Raw genomic sequence first — 15,438 nt, forward strand, 5'->3', positions numbered from 1 at the left:
AATTGTCAGCTATTGATGATCAAATGAATTCATATCCTGAAATCTCTCTTCATCATTTATCAGGTTAAGTAAGACATTTCACAGATTTATCAGGTTTGAGTTTAATTGTGGATAGTTGAATTAGGGGTTTATACAATAGCTGGCATTCACTTGATCTGAGAAGTGGAACATGTTTCATCAATCTATTGTTTTCATTGTGAGTGCAATCACACAATGACTGTGTAAAGGATTTTAGTCTATTGAAGTTACATGGGCTGTGGCCATTGCAGATTGGGCCAGCAGTTCTTACCAATCTCTTAATGCCCACAGGGCAGTTAAGATAGTAATGGGTCTGGATTCACACACTGCCCAGGCCACAGTAGGATGGTAGATGGATTGGGCAATATGCACAACTTTCTGTAGTTTGTTATGGTCCTGGGCAGAATAGTTGCTGTACCAAGCCATGATGCGTCCGGATAGAATGCTTTTGTAAAAGTTGGTAAGGATCTTTACCAGGGCAAATGAACAAAGTGAGATTAAAGGGGAACTGAAAGAACTGCGGATGTTGTAAATCAGAAACAAAAACAGGAATTGCTGGAAAAGCTCAGCAGCTCTGGCAGCATCTGTGGAGAGAAATCAGAGTTAACATTTCGGGTCGAGTTTCGGACCCTTCCTCAGGAGGGTCACTGGACCCGGAATGTTCTCTCCACAGATGCTGCCAGACCTGCTGAGCTTTTCCAGCAATTCCTGTTTCTGTGCCTGGATTAAAGAAGAGCAGCTTTGAGAAGGAAAGTGAGATTGCAAGTTTTTGGGAGGGAATTCCAGCGTTCCGGACCTTGGAAGTTGAGGGCATGGCCAGCTGTGAATACATTGGCACTGAAAGACAATTTCAATGTTTGAGCAAAACAGCACAAGGTTTCTAATAAGCAAGTGAAATGAAAGCATAGTTATGCCTGAGGTGTAGGAAATAGATGTTTTTTGTGCCCCCAGCAACATCTCCTCAATTGGCAGCTGGCAGGGCAAGAAACAGCCAACTGGTACTTGGTGGGCCAGTGGGGGTGGGGAGCAGGGTGGGAAGAAGGTCAGGCAGTGTTGGTTCAGTGCTGGGGCCGTACAATGGAGCTGCACATTAACCTGTCAGATCTTGTGGAGTCAAGTCAAGGGAGGCTATTGGATCAGGAGGAGGGTGACAGGTCAGGTTGGGTGGGGGTGGCGTAGTGTAACATCAGTGGGGAGAGGGTGTTCAGTCAGTGTGTTAGGGCAACTCAGTGGTGAATCAGGGATTCAGTTTAATAGTTAGCTATGAGTTCCAGTAGATTTCTCTATTTTCTAACCTCTCCTCAGCAAATATTAAGCTTAAGTGAGTTAGAGCTTTCCATAATCTCCAGCTGTAAGGGATTTTTTTCATAGGGCCCCAAACATTGGGTAATTACTACTTGGATATATCAATTCTCACAGAGTCAGCATTTCTGCACAGTCTGCAACTGCAATCTGGCCAGCACTGACTGTTTGGCCATCAGAATTACTGGGTGATCATCTGCTACCTGGCAGTTAGTTTCTTCCTCACCACTCAGGGGTGTACAGACTCAATAACCTTTCTGGCCGGGAATTTTAAGGGTAGCAATCCTTAGTCCCTTCAGCACTGTCCTTTTTTGCGCTGTCCTATTACTAAATGTGTTAGTAAATTATGCCTTCTCTAAGATGCAGGTTTGAATTTTCTGAAATCTATGCTTTCCAACCAGGATCCGTTACTGCTGGCGTGCTCTGTCTCGTAAATTGTTTCTTGCAATGTGCAGTCCCATTTCTTTTTAAATGTTAATTAATTAATTAATTCAATCATTCATTCATGCAATTAACCCCAATGAAACATTCAAAAAAATCAATGAAAAGTTGCCCATGATTATTAAATAACGGAAGTGTTTCTAGAAAATGTTTATATAACTACAGAAACCTTTGACCAATTTAGAATTGTTTTTGCTTATTTATTCATTTGTGGGATGTAGGCATTGCTGGCTGGGTCAGTATTCCTTGCCGTTCCTTGTTGGCCTTGAGAAAGTGGTTGGTGAGCTGCCTTCTTGACCTGTTCAGTCCACCTGCTGTGGGTTGACCCACAATGCCATTAGAGAATGAATATGTGGTTTGATTAATTCTCCAAACATTTGTCCATTAAGTTATTGTGGCAAAATTCACAACCAAATCCATACAACGGATGTATGATTTCAATTTGAATTTAACTTCCTAATTCTTCAGTTCTCTTTCTGGTTTATTTGGTTGGAGCATCGAAGGTTTGAATAAGTAAAACCACCAGATGGCACTCTAATCTAAAAAGTCCAATTTGAGGCTGTGTATAGGGACTGAACAATGAGGTTTCTTAATTTATAACAAATTCTTTTCTGTAAGCTTACCGGAAAAGAAACAATAGGTAAATGTTCAGTAATCCAATTGGAATATTCCAATAATTTGACAAAAAGAATAATCAGACTGAAATTGATACGGAGCCAAGGACAGATATTCAGATCAGATGCTGAAAATGCTCATTCAAAGAGGTGAGTTGAAAAGGAGGGAGAAATGTTAAGAGGTTTAGGAAAGCGCTTCTGAACTTGGGCTTAAGCGCCTGAAGGTAGTGCTGTCTTCCTCAAACACAAATATCTACAAGGTATAGGAATGCTGATAGAAGTTTTAAAAAACTTCTTTATGGGATGTTGGCATTGTCAGTTGGGCCACATTTATTGCTCATGAACTGAATTACTTGCAAGACCATTTCACAGATTAGTAAAGAAACTTGTCCATTTAAATTAAATAGAAAAGAATTAAGAGTTGATAATGCACCCAGCCCCGGCAGTGCTTGCCAATCATGGGAAGTCGGAAATGTGTTGGAATCAGCGCATGCTCCCTCTGCAAGGAGACCCGATATACAACAGAACCACAAAACAGGAGATAGTTACTACTATCATGAACCAGGTATATTGTATCTGTCTCCATTGGGACCTCATGAATGAATAACTATTTCTCCCATCCTCACAATATTTGTGTGCCATCATCAGGTTGGGTGGAGTTCAATGAAACTCAACATTAGCACTTTTAGAAGACATGATATATACAACAACTCTTGAAATGAATGACTTGCTGGGTCTATGCAGACGGCAGGTCAGTATTGCCATTGGAGTCAGGTGCAAGGAAAACAGCTTTGCTAACCTGTAGGGCATTAGTGAACCTGATAGATCTTTACAACAATTGATCACAGATTTGTGGTCACCATTACCAAGACCAGCTATCAGTTCCAGATCGATGATTTAAATTCCATCAACTAACATGATGGGATTTGGGTGGTTCATATATGGAATGAACTGCCAGAGGAAGTGGTAGATGCAGGTGGAGTTACATTTAAAAGACATGTGGACAGGTACATGAAGACGTAAGATCATAAGACTATAAGACATAGCAGAAATTAGGCTGTTCAGCCCATCTAGTCTGCTCTGCCATTCAATCATGCCTGATAAGTTTTTCAACCCCATTCTTTTGCTTTCTCCCCATAACTCTTGATCCCCTTCATACTCAGGAACCCATCCATCTCAGTCTTAAATATACTCACAGCCTTCTGTGGCAACGAATTCCATAGATTCACCACTCTCTGGCTGAAGAAGTTTCTCCTTATCTCGGTTCTAAAAGGTCTCCCCTTTACTCTAAGGCTGTGCCCTTGGGTCCTACCAATGGAAACATCTTCCCAATATCTACTCTGTCCATTCAGTATTCTGTATGTTTCAATTAAATCCCCTGTCATCTTTCTAAACTCTGAGTATAGACCCAATGTCCTCAAATGTTCCTCATAGGTTAAGCTTTTCATTCCTGACACCATTCTCATGAACATCCTCTGAAAACGTTCCAAGGTTAGTACATCCTTCCTAAGACATGGGCCCAATACTGCACAGAATACTCCAAATGTGGTCTGATCAGAGCCTTACAGACCCTCAGAAATACATCCTGGCTTTTATATTCAAGTCCTCTCAAAATAAATGCTATCATTGCATTTGCCTTCCTAACTACTGACTCAACCTGCAAGTTTACCTTGAGAGAATCCTGGACTAGAACTCCCAAGTGTCTTTACACTTCAGACTTGAGCATTTTCTCCCCATTAAGAAAATAGTCCATGCCTCTATTCTTCCTACCAAAGTGCATGACCTCACACTTTCCCATATTATACTCCATCTGCCACTTCTTTGCTCATTCTCCTAACCTGTCCATCCTTCTGCAGCCTCTCTGCCTCCTCAATGCTACCTATCCGTCTACCTATCTTTGTATCGACTGCAAACTTAGCGAGAATGCCCTCAGTTCCTTCATCTAGATCATTACTATATAAAGTGAAAATTTGAGGTCCCAACACTAAGCCTTGCAGAACACCAATTGATCGACTGTCATCCTGAAAAGGACCCTTTTATCCCAAGTCTCTGCTTTATTCCAAACAGCCAGGCTTCTATCCATGCTAGCATCTTGCCTCTGACACCATGGGCCCTTACCTTATTCAGTAGCCTGCTGTGTGGTACCTTGTCAAAGGCCTTCTTGAAGTCCAGGTAGATAACATCCATTGGCTATCCTTGGTCTAACTTGCTCTTTACTTGCTCAAAGAATTCTAGCAGATTTGTCAGGCATGATCTCCCCTTGCTGAAACCAAGCTGACTTTGCCCTGTTTTACTATACACTTCTGAGTATTCAGAAATCTCATCCTTCACAATGAATTCCAGGATCTTACCCACAACTGAGGTTAGACGAATCAGTCTGTAATTTGCCGTCTTTGCTTTACTCCCTCTTTAAGCAGAGGTGTCACATGACTGATTTTCCAGTCCTCTGGGGCCCTTCCTGATTCTAGTGATTCTTGAAAGATCACCACTAACACCTCCACTATCTCTTCAGCTATCTCCCTGAATAGGAAACGTTCAGAAGGATATGGGCCATATGTAGGCAAATAGGACTAGTTTAGTTTGAGAAACTTGGTGGACATAGTCAAATTGGACAGAAGGGTCTGCGTCTTTGCTTTAAGGCTCTACGACTCTAAAATTCCTATCCATGCACCATTAGTCTGCTCTTCTGGAATATTGGACATTGACATCACCTTTATTGCTGCGATGGCTGATTGGAACTTGTTGAAAAGGATTAATGCTCTTTCAGAACAAGGTGTTGTGAAAGATCATAATGTGGACTATTTTTAAATATTCATACAAAAAGATAGTAAAGATAGGCCTCTACACATGATGTAATACCAGAGATCACTTTTCTAGTATTATCTAACACAGCATTGACAATAAAGCATCACAACTACCAACTCCCAACGGTTGGCACCCAGAGGCCACTGCAAAATGGATGAGTAAGGATTGTCACCACATTCATTGAAAGAACTTTTTAAATAAAATCTATCGCCATTAGTACCTGAAAATCACTCAACTTATTCTGAACTTGGTTACAGATTTTACACAGAGCAGATAGTGGCCTAGTAATCCAAATCTCTGGGCAAATGTTCTGGGCATGTGGGTTTATGTTTCCACCACAGCAAATAGTCACTTCAACAGGCATCTGGAGTTTTTAATAAAAGCTAGTTCAAAGGTGATCTGTATTTCTTGTTGACTCTTAGGAATATTTATTAGGTTTTCTAATGTCCTTTAAGGAAGGAAATCTGCCATCCTTGCCTGTCTGGCCTACAGCAATGTGGTTGACTTTAAAGGACCCTCTGAAATGGCTTAGCAAGCCACTCACTTCAAGAGCAATTGCAGATGGACAATAAATGCTGGGTCAGCCAGTGACACTTATATCCCGTGAAGAAATAAAAATAAACTGTATTGCAGTACTAAAAAGTAAATATTTCCTCTACAAAGTTTTTCGACATGAGATCACAGAAAATAAAACTTTTTTTGTCATGAAACATTCATCATTTTTATGATCACCTCTGAAATGGATTAATTTCATCTGATGGCAATTTGATTGATTTTAACGAATCGCTGACTGAGCAGAATGATACTTGTATTAATTCAGGCTTAATGCGAATTGAAAAAAAGAAAACCAATCTTGCTGTTCAATGCGTTCAAACTTTTTAAATGATCAGTTGGAGTGAGTCACCAAATCATTAGCCAAAGCTAATAATCTCTTGTTCCCATTATTAATTTTTAACTAGACTTTGTTTTAAAAAGTAAATCAATTGGAATTTGAACCCAAGCCTTCTATCATTAACATTTCCTAATCTACCTGTTCAAGTGTGTTTTTACACATTTTTGGTACAGGCAGGGCTTGAACTGGGAGTGCTCCTAACTCAAAGTAGGGGACACTACCATTGTACCATAAGAGCCTTATCAATAGCTTGTGCCCTTACAGAGTATGATAGCTGTCATCACTTTAGCTGTGCAGACAATGGTACTTATTTCAACTTGAGATTGAACAGTTTATACAATTACCTGAAAATATATTGTAACTTTGAACATCTTCCTATTATATCTCAAAGTCCTAATTCATCCTCAAGCACAGGCTGCTCTCTGGGGTCCAATGCACATGTCACCATTATTTATATAGCCCATAGACAGATACTGGAAATTGAGGATGTGTTTTCTCTAAACAACACTGTGGGATATCCTATACCCTTTCGGAATTGGCAACCAGATTAAAAGCTTAATCAAGAGATGATATATATTATCTCACAGCTCTCACAGTCCCACATTAAAGTAACTCTTTGTATAATCAAGTATGTGGGCCTTGAATCCACCAATTGATTTAGAGACTAGGGAACCATGAACTTGACCAATCTTTACAGCAGCTGCACTTCCCGATTCGATTCCACAAAATGTAGATGAGGCATTTTCTAATATGATGTTCAAACACAATTAACAGACCAGATGGCAAATGTCTTGTGTTAAAGCTGTAGAAGGTAAATTTCTGAATTCCTGATTGCCCAACTTTAGTAAAAGAACTATACCAGTATGACTTACACAGATTTCCAGCTCTAGCTGCTAATGACTGTGGAAAATTGAAAGAACCAAATAAAATCCACCCCCATTGTAATTTAATTTGTAGTTACTATAGACTTGAAATGGACCAATTTCCATAAAGTTGCTGACTTGAATGTTCAACGTAATGCAATTGTACGTTTCATATATTGTGGATTCAAATATAATTTCCTAGTTTTTAAAGCTGCGGTATGTTGCTTTGTTACAATGAAAAATAAAGCTTTTGTTGCGTAATTTTATTCAGAGCTGTGAGTGAGACATCTGTTGATGCCATGAGTGCAGTCTTATGGAGAAAAGTAGATCTTCTCTATTAACAAAGCTTTAGTTCAAGCTCACTGCTTTCTCGTGCATTAATGCTACATGTTTTTGTTGGCATTAAAATACTCATGCAATAATCGTTAATGCATCATTTGTTTTAGGTCTACTTGCAGTAATAGGATTGGAAACTCTTCCCAAGTTTGTAAACCAGCAAAACTCCCCCTTATTTCCGATTTTCAACCTATTTGTGTTGATGTCCAAACGTGAAAAATCGAATTACCTTCCTTGAGCACTTTTTTTGTCAGAAGAAGATATTTTTCAGGCACAAAAATTGATCCAAATCCCTTTGAATGGAACAAGACTTGCTGATTGTGAACTATACATTTCTCTGCTTGTATTTATTCAGATAAATAATGAAATGGGTTTGAACTGTAGCCCAATTTTCTTAAGCAACTCTGCAATTTCACTTAGAGAATGCTAGGAAACATTAAATGATCATAAAGTTTCAGCCAATTTGCAACCCAAAATTTGAAGGCTTACAGTTCTGCTAATAAACCTCAACTGCACCAAAAAGTACGTTTCCCTTCAACACTCCAGATGAAGAGATCCCACTCACTCATGGTACTAATTACATGCATTCCTTCTGCCCTCTACTGCTTAAGAAGCAAATTCTAGCTCTCAGTCAATAGGAATTGCAACCCTTCATTAACACCCACTCTCTTTGGAAACCCAATGGAGATGCAGCCAAAGATATATCCCAGCATCGGACCACCAGCAAAACTCAAGCACATTAGCTATTAAACAGTTCCTTCATCCCATCCACTCCCTCACCACCAGGAATTATTGTGGAAGGTGAAATGAAAAGGCAATTTGCCCGTCTGAATGGAACATTGGCGTGCTTCTGCCAGCATCCCACATCCTTCCGAATTTATTTTCTGCTTTGCATGTTGAGTCTGATGTACTTATGGATTGTTGTAACTCTCACACCAGTCTCGTGAACTAGGTCATTACATATATTTTTTAAAAGCTTTTAAGTGTCAAGATTTTCATTTCAATGAAATATTAGCTGATATATTTGTATGCCTAGCCCTGTGTCGTAGAGTCATCAAGGTCTACAGCACAACCTGACAAGATGTGCCTGATGAATCCATAACACTGTTACTCGACTAGCATTTTTCAAGGACTAATTGAATCTCCAGCAGATTTAATGTCCCAATAATTAATTCAATTTAAATTTTAGTTGCCTCCTCGAATTAAAAAGAGTGAATAAATAAATCCATTTGTTCTGAGTTGTCAAAAATTGCTAGACAACCAGTCACGTGCCGGAATATTGTTTATTGATTACAACATCACCACTTAAACTTCAAGTTGGATACACAACTTAGCACACAAATCTGTACAGTTTTGAACATTTCACACGAGTATTATCAGAAAAAAAAGATTCTCAGATAGAAAAGGAGAAAGGATAGGTAACCAAAAGCTTGGTCAAAGAGGTGTTTTCAAGAAATTGTTTAAAGAAAGAACACGATTATAGAACCTGAAGGCTTGAGTTAGGGAGAGAGAGAAATTCCAGAATTTGAGTCTTTAGACAACTGAGGGAAATGTGGGTTTCTTCTGCTTGGGTTTCTTCCGGCTTCCTCCCACAGTCCAAAGATGTGCAGGTTAGGTGAATTGGCCATACTAAATTGCTCATAGTGTTAGATGCATTGGTCGGAGGGAAGTGGGTCTGGGTGGGTTGCTCTTCAGAGGGTCGGTGGTGGACTTGTTGGGCCAAAGGGCCTGTTCCCACACCGTGGGGCAGCACAGTGGCTCAGTGGTTAGCACTGCTGCCTAACAGCGCCAGGGACCCGGGTTCAATTCGCGCCTCGGGCAACTGTGTGTGGAGTTTGCACATTATCCGTGTCTGTGTGGGTTTCCTCCATGTGCTCCTGTTTCCTCCCACAGGCCAAAGATGTGCAGGTTAGGTGAATTGGCCATGCTAAATTGCCCATAGTGTTAGGTGCATTAGTCAGGGGTGAATGTAGGGGAATGGGTCTGGGTGGGTTGCTGTTCGGGAGGGTCGGTGTGGACTTGTTGGGCCAAAGGGCCTGTTTCCACACTGTAGTGAATCTAATCTAATCTGTGGGGAATCTAATCTAATCTAATCTAATCATTGAGTTTACTCCCAGGGTTTTGGTCTGAATGATTTCTTTGCTGCTTAACTTTGTAGTACAATCCAGATGAACACTAGCTGATGATAAAGGGAAACACAATATAAAGCCCTCAGGTGGTGAGGCAGGGCGGCCAATAGAATTATAGAATCATAGAGTACAGAAGGGAGCCTTCAGCCCATTGATCGGTACTGCCAAAAATATATTAAATCGACACTAGTCCCATTTTCCCTCTCTAAGCACATAGCCTTGAATGCTATGACTATTCAGTGCTCCTCCAAATATTTATTAAAGTTTGTGAGATTATCCATCTCAACTAGCCTCCCAGGCAATGCATTCCACCCTTTAAGTGAATATAGGTTGTAAAACTCACAAACTCTGTTGTAAAAAAGCTTTGCTGTGAATAAAGTTTATTTGTGTTGGCTTATTGTTTATGTTTGTATTTTAAAGTTGCACTTAATTTGAAGTGATTTTGCAGCCACATTATTTCCGTGCCCCCACTCAGTCATATTATGTTCATTTTGATCCATTGTTAACTGCAATAATGTGCGCTGAGTTTTGAATTGATTATTACCTTTTTTTGGTACCATTCACATTAGACACATCCGAAGCCCTATGCAGAGGCAAATGCTTGCTTCCACTATCTCTTGACCATGTGATTGAAATGCACTTCATAAATAAAATATTGGTTGCAACATCCCAAAGGTATAACACAGTACAACTTGGTGCTTTATGCAAGTTGTTTGTCTCTCTTGCGGGTTGCTACCACTAAAGCTGTAGAAAGAACAACCTGGCAAGAACTTGATTTGGCTCAGCTTTCAATGCTGCCACCTGTTGTTCAAGTGAGGGAATGCCTCACCATTCCATAAGGCAAAATGTTGTCCTGCCAGGGGCCAAAGTGCTCAGACATTTCTTTCATTTTTAGCACTGCCTTCTAATTGGAGTATATCCTGCAGACAAACATTTTATGAAAAGTCACTGGACTGAAAACATTATCTGCTTTCCTTCTACTGATGCTGCCAGACGTACTGAATTTCTCAAACAATTTATGTTTATGCTTCAACAACTCTGGTTCGATCTAAATTTTGGCAAGTGCTCCAAGAGGCAAGCATTCGATTTTTGGAATTCTTGGTTTGTCTGAAGGTTGTTTCTGAAGCAACATTTTGACTGCAGAGACAGCTATCATACAATGTTTATAGCACAGGAAGAAGCAATCTGACTAGTCGAGACTGTGCTGACTCTCTCATGGAGCAATTCATCAAGATTCATTCCCCTGTCCTTTACGGGGAGAAACTGAGGACTGCAGATGCTGGAGATCAGAGTCGAGAGTGTGGTGCCGGAAAAGCACAGCAGGTCAGGCAGCATCCGAGGAGCAGGAGAATCGACAATTCGGAAATAAGCCCTTCATCAGGGATGAGGTCAACCCTGTCTTTTACTGCAGCTTAGCAATTTCTCCAGGAGTTGATATGAGACATTTGTGCTTCCTGAGCTATGTAAATGATCAGGATCTTGGTGCACAGGGAACTATTTCAAAGTTTATGGATGACATAAAACTTGAAAGCACTATAAAATGTGATGAGGACAGTATAGGATTTCAAAAGCACTTTGGCAAATCTGTCAATTAAACAAACAGGTGGCAGATTCATCCCTACGTGGACAAGTATGAGATGATACATTTGGGTACAAAGAACATGGAGAGATAATATAGAATAAAGGGTACTATTCTCAAAAGGACTGCAGGATCAGAGACATACCCAAATATACATGTGCATAATTCATTAAAGATGACAGGGCAGGTAAAGAGTGCTGTTTATAAAGTATACAGTAAACTTCATTAATGGAATACAAAAGTAAAGATGTTATGATGAAGAGTCACCAGACTCAAAATGTCAGCTCTTCTCTCTCATCACAGATGCTGCCAACTTAGTTGAGTTTCTCCAACACTTTCTGCTTTGGTTTTAGACCTTCAGCATCTTCAGTTCTTTGTTTTATCGTTGTGGTAAAGATGTCATGCTGACTTATGTATGACATCAGTCAGAACTCACCTGCAGTATTGCGTACAGTTTTGGGAGTCATATTTTAGACATGATGTGAACATCTTGGTGAAAATCTGGAAGAGGTTTGTAAGAATTAGAAAACTTCAATTGAGAGAATGAATTGGAGAAGTTGGGCTTATTTTGCTTGAAGAGGAGACAGCTAGGGAGAGAGTAAATAGAGATTTTCATTTTTTGTTAATTAACCTATTCTTCTAATCAACCTGTTCAGGATGTTATTACACACCTCCCAAGTGAGCAGGACTTGAACCAAGGGCTCCCGATCTAGGGAGGGCACTTGATAGCAATTTTCAAAACCAGTATACAGATTAGACACGTCTGTAACCTCATCAAAAAATGACAGCAAGTTACCTAAATGTAATTTGCCCTTTGGAAATCTATGCTGACATTTGTTAATTGATTTGCACTTCCCCATGTGGCAATAAATTTGTGTCAAAAAGTGTGGCGCTGGAAAAGCACAGCCAGTCAGGCAGCATCCAAGGAGTAGGAGAGTCAACATTTCGAGCATAAGCTCTTTATCAGTAATGTGGTGGGTGTAAAGGGATTGAGAGATAAATGGGAGCAGGGTGGGGCGGGAGGGAAGGTAGCTAGGAATGCAGTAGGTAGATGAAGGGAGCGGAGAGTGGTGCTGGGTCTGGGGAGAGGTTGGAGTGGAAAGGTGGGAAGGAGGATGAGAGGTAGGACAGTTCAAGAGGGCAGTGTTGAGTTGGAAGGTTAGAGCTGGGATAATGTGGGGTGGGGGGGAGATGAGGAAACTATGAAATTAACATTGATTCCGTGCGGTTGGAGCGTCCCAAGGCAGAAGATGAGGCATTCTTCCTCCAGACATTGGATAGCTAGGATTTGATGGTGAGGAGACCCAGGACTTGCATGTCCTTGGTGGAGTGGGAGGGGAGTTGAAGTGATTGGCCACAGAGCGTGGGGTTGTTTAGTGCTTGTGTCCTGGAGATGTTCTCTGAAACGTATCGCAAGTTAGCGTCTTGTCACCCCAATGTGGAGGAGATTTGCAGGAAAATCTGGATGTGCAGGAAAATCTCTGCCAGACACATCAGGTGTCCTTTTATTTCAAGGACTATAATTTCCCCTCCCACATGGTCAACAATGCCCTCTAGTGCATCTACTCCACTTCCTGCAGCTCTGCCCTGGAACCCCACCCCTGCAACTGCAAAAAGGACAGATCCCACCCCGGTCCTCACCTTCCACCCCATCAATCTGTGAATACAGCGCATCATCCTCCAACATTTCTGCCAGCTACGATCAGACCATCACTACCAGAGATATATTTCCCTCCCCACCCCTATCTGCAGCAACCACTCCCTCTGTAACTCCCCCATTAGGTCCATGTCCCCCACCAACCCACCCTCCATTCCCGACATCTTCCCTTACAAGAGGTGTAAAACCTGCACCCACACCTCACCCCTCTCCCCCATCCAAGGCCCCAAAGGATCCTTCCACATCCAACAGAGATTTACCTGTACTTCCACACATGTAATTTACTGTGCCCATTGCTCTCAATGCAGTCTCCTTTACATCAGGGAGACAAGATGCCAATTTGCAGAACATTTCAGGACACATCTCTGGGACACATGCACCAACCAACTCCATCACCCTGTGGTCAAACACTTCAATTCATCCTCCCACTCTACAAGGATATGCAAATCTGGGCCTCCTCCATCGCCAAATCTTAGCCACCCAACAACTGGAGGAAGAACACCTCATCTTCTGCCTTGGGACCCTCCAACCACACAGAATCAATGTTGATTTCACCAGTTTCCTCATCTCCCTCCCCCCATGCAATCCCAGATCTAACACTCCAACTCAACACCACTGTCTTGAACTATCCTATCTGTCCATCTTCCTTCCCATCTATCCGCTCCACCCTCCGCTCTGACCTATCACCTTCACCCCTACCTTCATCTACCTATTGCCTTCCAAGCTACCTTTATGCTCGAAACATCAACTCTCTTGCTCCTCGGGTGCTGCCTAACTTGCTGTGATTTTCCAGTGCCACACTTTTTGACTCTGATCTCCCAGCATCTTCAGTCCTCATTTTCTCTGCCCTGACAGTTAACGTTTTCCAATTTATCACCTCCAAAAGCCCGATTAAACTGGTTAAGTGTACCTTTGCATCCTTTTTTGGAACAGGACATTTGCAATTCTCCAATCCTCTAGCACAACTCCTGAATCTAAGTAAAATTTAATAGTTGTGACCAGTACCTGAGTATCTTGCGCTCTCTCATCCTTCAGCATCATTAGATGAATCTCATCTAGTCCTGGTGCCTTAACTACTTTATGTATGAGACAACCTAGCCAATACCCCATCTTTATTGATTTTAAACCCTTCAAGTGTCTCAACCATCTCCATTTCCAACACCACTTAGACAGCATCCATTTCCCGAGTAAAGATAGCTGCAAAACATATATTAAATAACTTAGCCATGTCCCCTACCTCCATGTGAAAGCCCCATCTTTGATCCATAATTGACCCTGTTCCTTCTATTGTTCCTTTTATTGTTTATTTTCCAATATAACACATTTGGACCCCTTTTTATGTTGGTTGCCAGTCTCTTCTCATACTCTCTTTTTGCTTCCCTTATAAGTCTAGAACATCCATGAACTTATTCAGTGTGAAAGATGTGTATCACAAAGAGATTTCTTGCAGTGTTTTGGTAAAATAATTGAACAGGGCCGTTAAATAATCAGGACAACTTGCATCTGTAGACCCATAACTGAGCTGCCTGTGATGTTTATTTGTAATTCATTCATGTTTGATTACACTAGTTTGGTAACTTATCGTTGTACGCTTGCCTGATTGTTTAAGCCTGTAACTGGAGTGAGAGAGACAGTAGAAGAGAGACATTTCTAGATTGAAGACCAGAGACCAGATGTGCGTTGAAACTTCTATACATTCCAAGATATTTCTCTATGGGTTTAACACAATAAAGTCTCTGAGTTTAGAACTGGAATTGTCTCTGCACTGCTCTGAGATAAAGAAAATATGCAACAAACTCGCAAATATGAAGCAGTGTTAATTCTGCAAGAGTATCAGAGCAATGTCGAGCCACTTCAGGATGGATCCAAAGTCCTGGCAGACCAACGTTTACAGAATCACAGAAATGGTACAATGCAGAAGAGGCCATTCAGCTTATCACATTTGTGCCAGCTCCCCAACTATATTATGATTGAGTGCAATTTGCCTGCCTTTTCCCCATAGCCTTGTACATTGTTTCCTTTTAAATAGTCATCCAATGCACTCTCAAATGCTTAAGAGTCAAGTATTTTTTTCCCTGTTTTTAGGAAACCTAGTAATTATATCTGTACTGATCCATTACTCTTTCAGATTTATACAATAAACCTTTGATTGGCCGATAATAGCATTTCAGAAAAGGTAGGGACTTCAGTGCGGAAAAATGTTAACGTTTCAGTTAACTGGAAGTTCTGAAGAAGGGTACCTGAACCATTAGCTCGGCTTTCTCCCCACAGATGCTGCCAGACCTGCTGAGTTTTCTCAGCAATTTCTGATTTCCAGCATTCGTAATTATTTGTGTTCCTTTTAGCCAAGGAACCCTGGGAGCGAGAAAAATGTCTCCTCCTCAATTCAGCCAGCTGTAATCAGGGTAGAATAAATTCCTTTACCATCTCACACATCCAAAGCAGATAGTAAACCAGGGAGAGAACATAATCATTTAAGAGCTGTAAGGTTACTCAGGAAATTAGAGGAAAAGGCAGGTTTCGTAGAATTGCATGGAAATATCTTGTGTTTCAATGATAATAAACCATGTCTCATGGTAAACCATGTCTCATTATAAGTGAAAACCAAACCCCACTAAATAAGCAAATAAATTACACATACAAAAACAGTGCTTACAATGCTGTAGTCCACAGAGTCAACAGTGAGATTAGATTCCCTACAGTGTGGATACAGGCCCTTCAGCCCAACAAGTCCACACCGACCCTCAGAAAAGTAACCCACCCAGACCCATTCCCCCCACCCTATATTTACCCCTGACTAAT

This window comes from Chiloscyllium plagiosum, chromosome 30 (assembly GCF_004010195.1).
Source record: "Chiloscyllium plagiosum isolate BGI_BamShark_2017 chromosome 30, ASM401019v2, whole genome shotgun sequence".
Classification (NCBI taxonomy): domain Eukaryota; kingdom Metazoa; phylum Chordata; class Chondrichthyes; order Orectolobiformes; family Hemiscylliidae; genus Chiloscyllium; species Chiloscyllium plagiosum.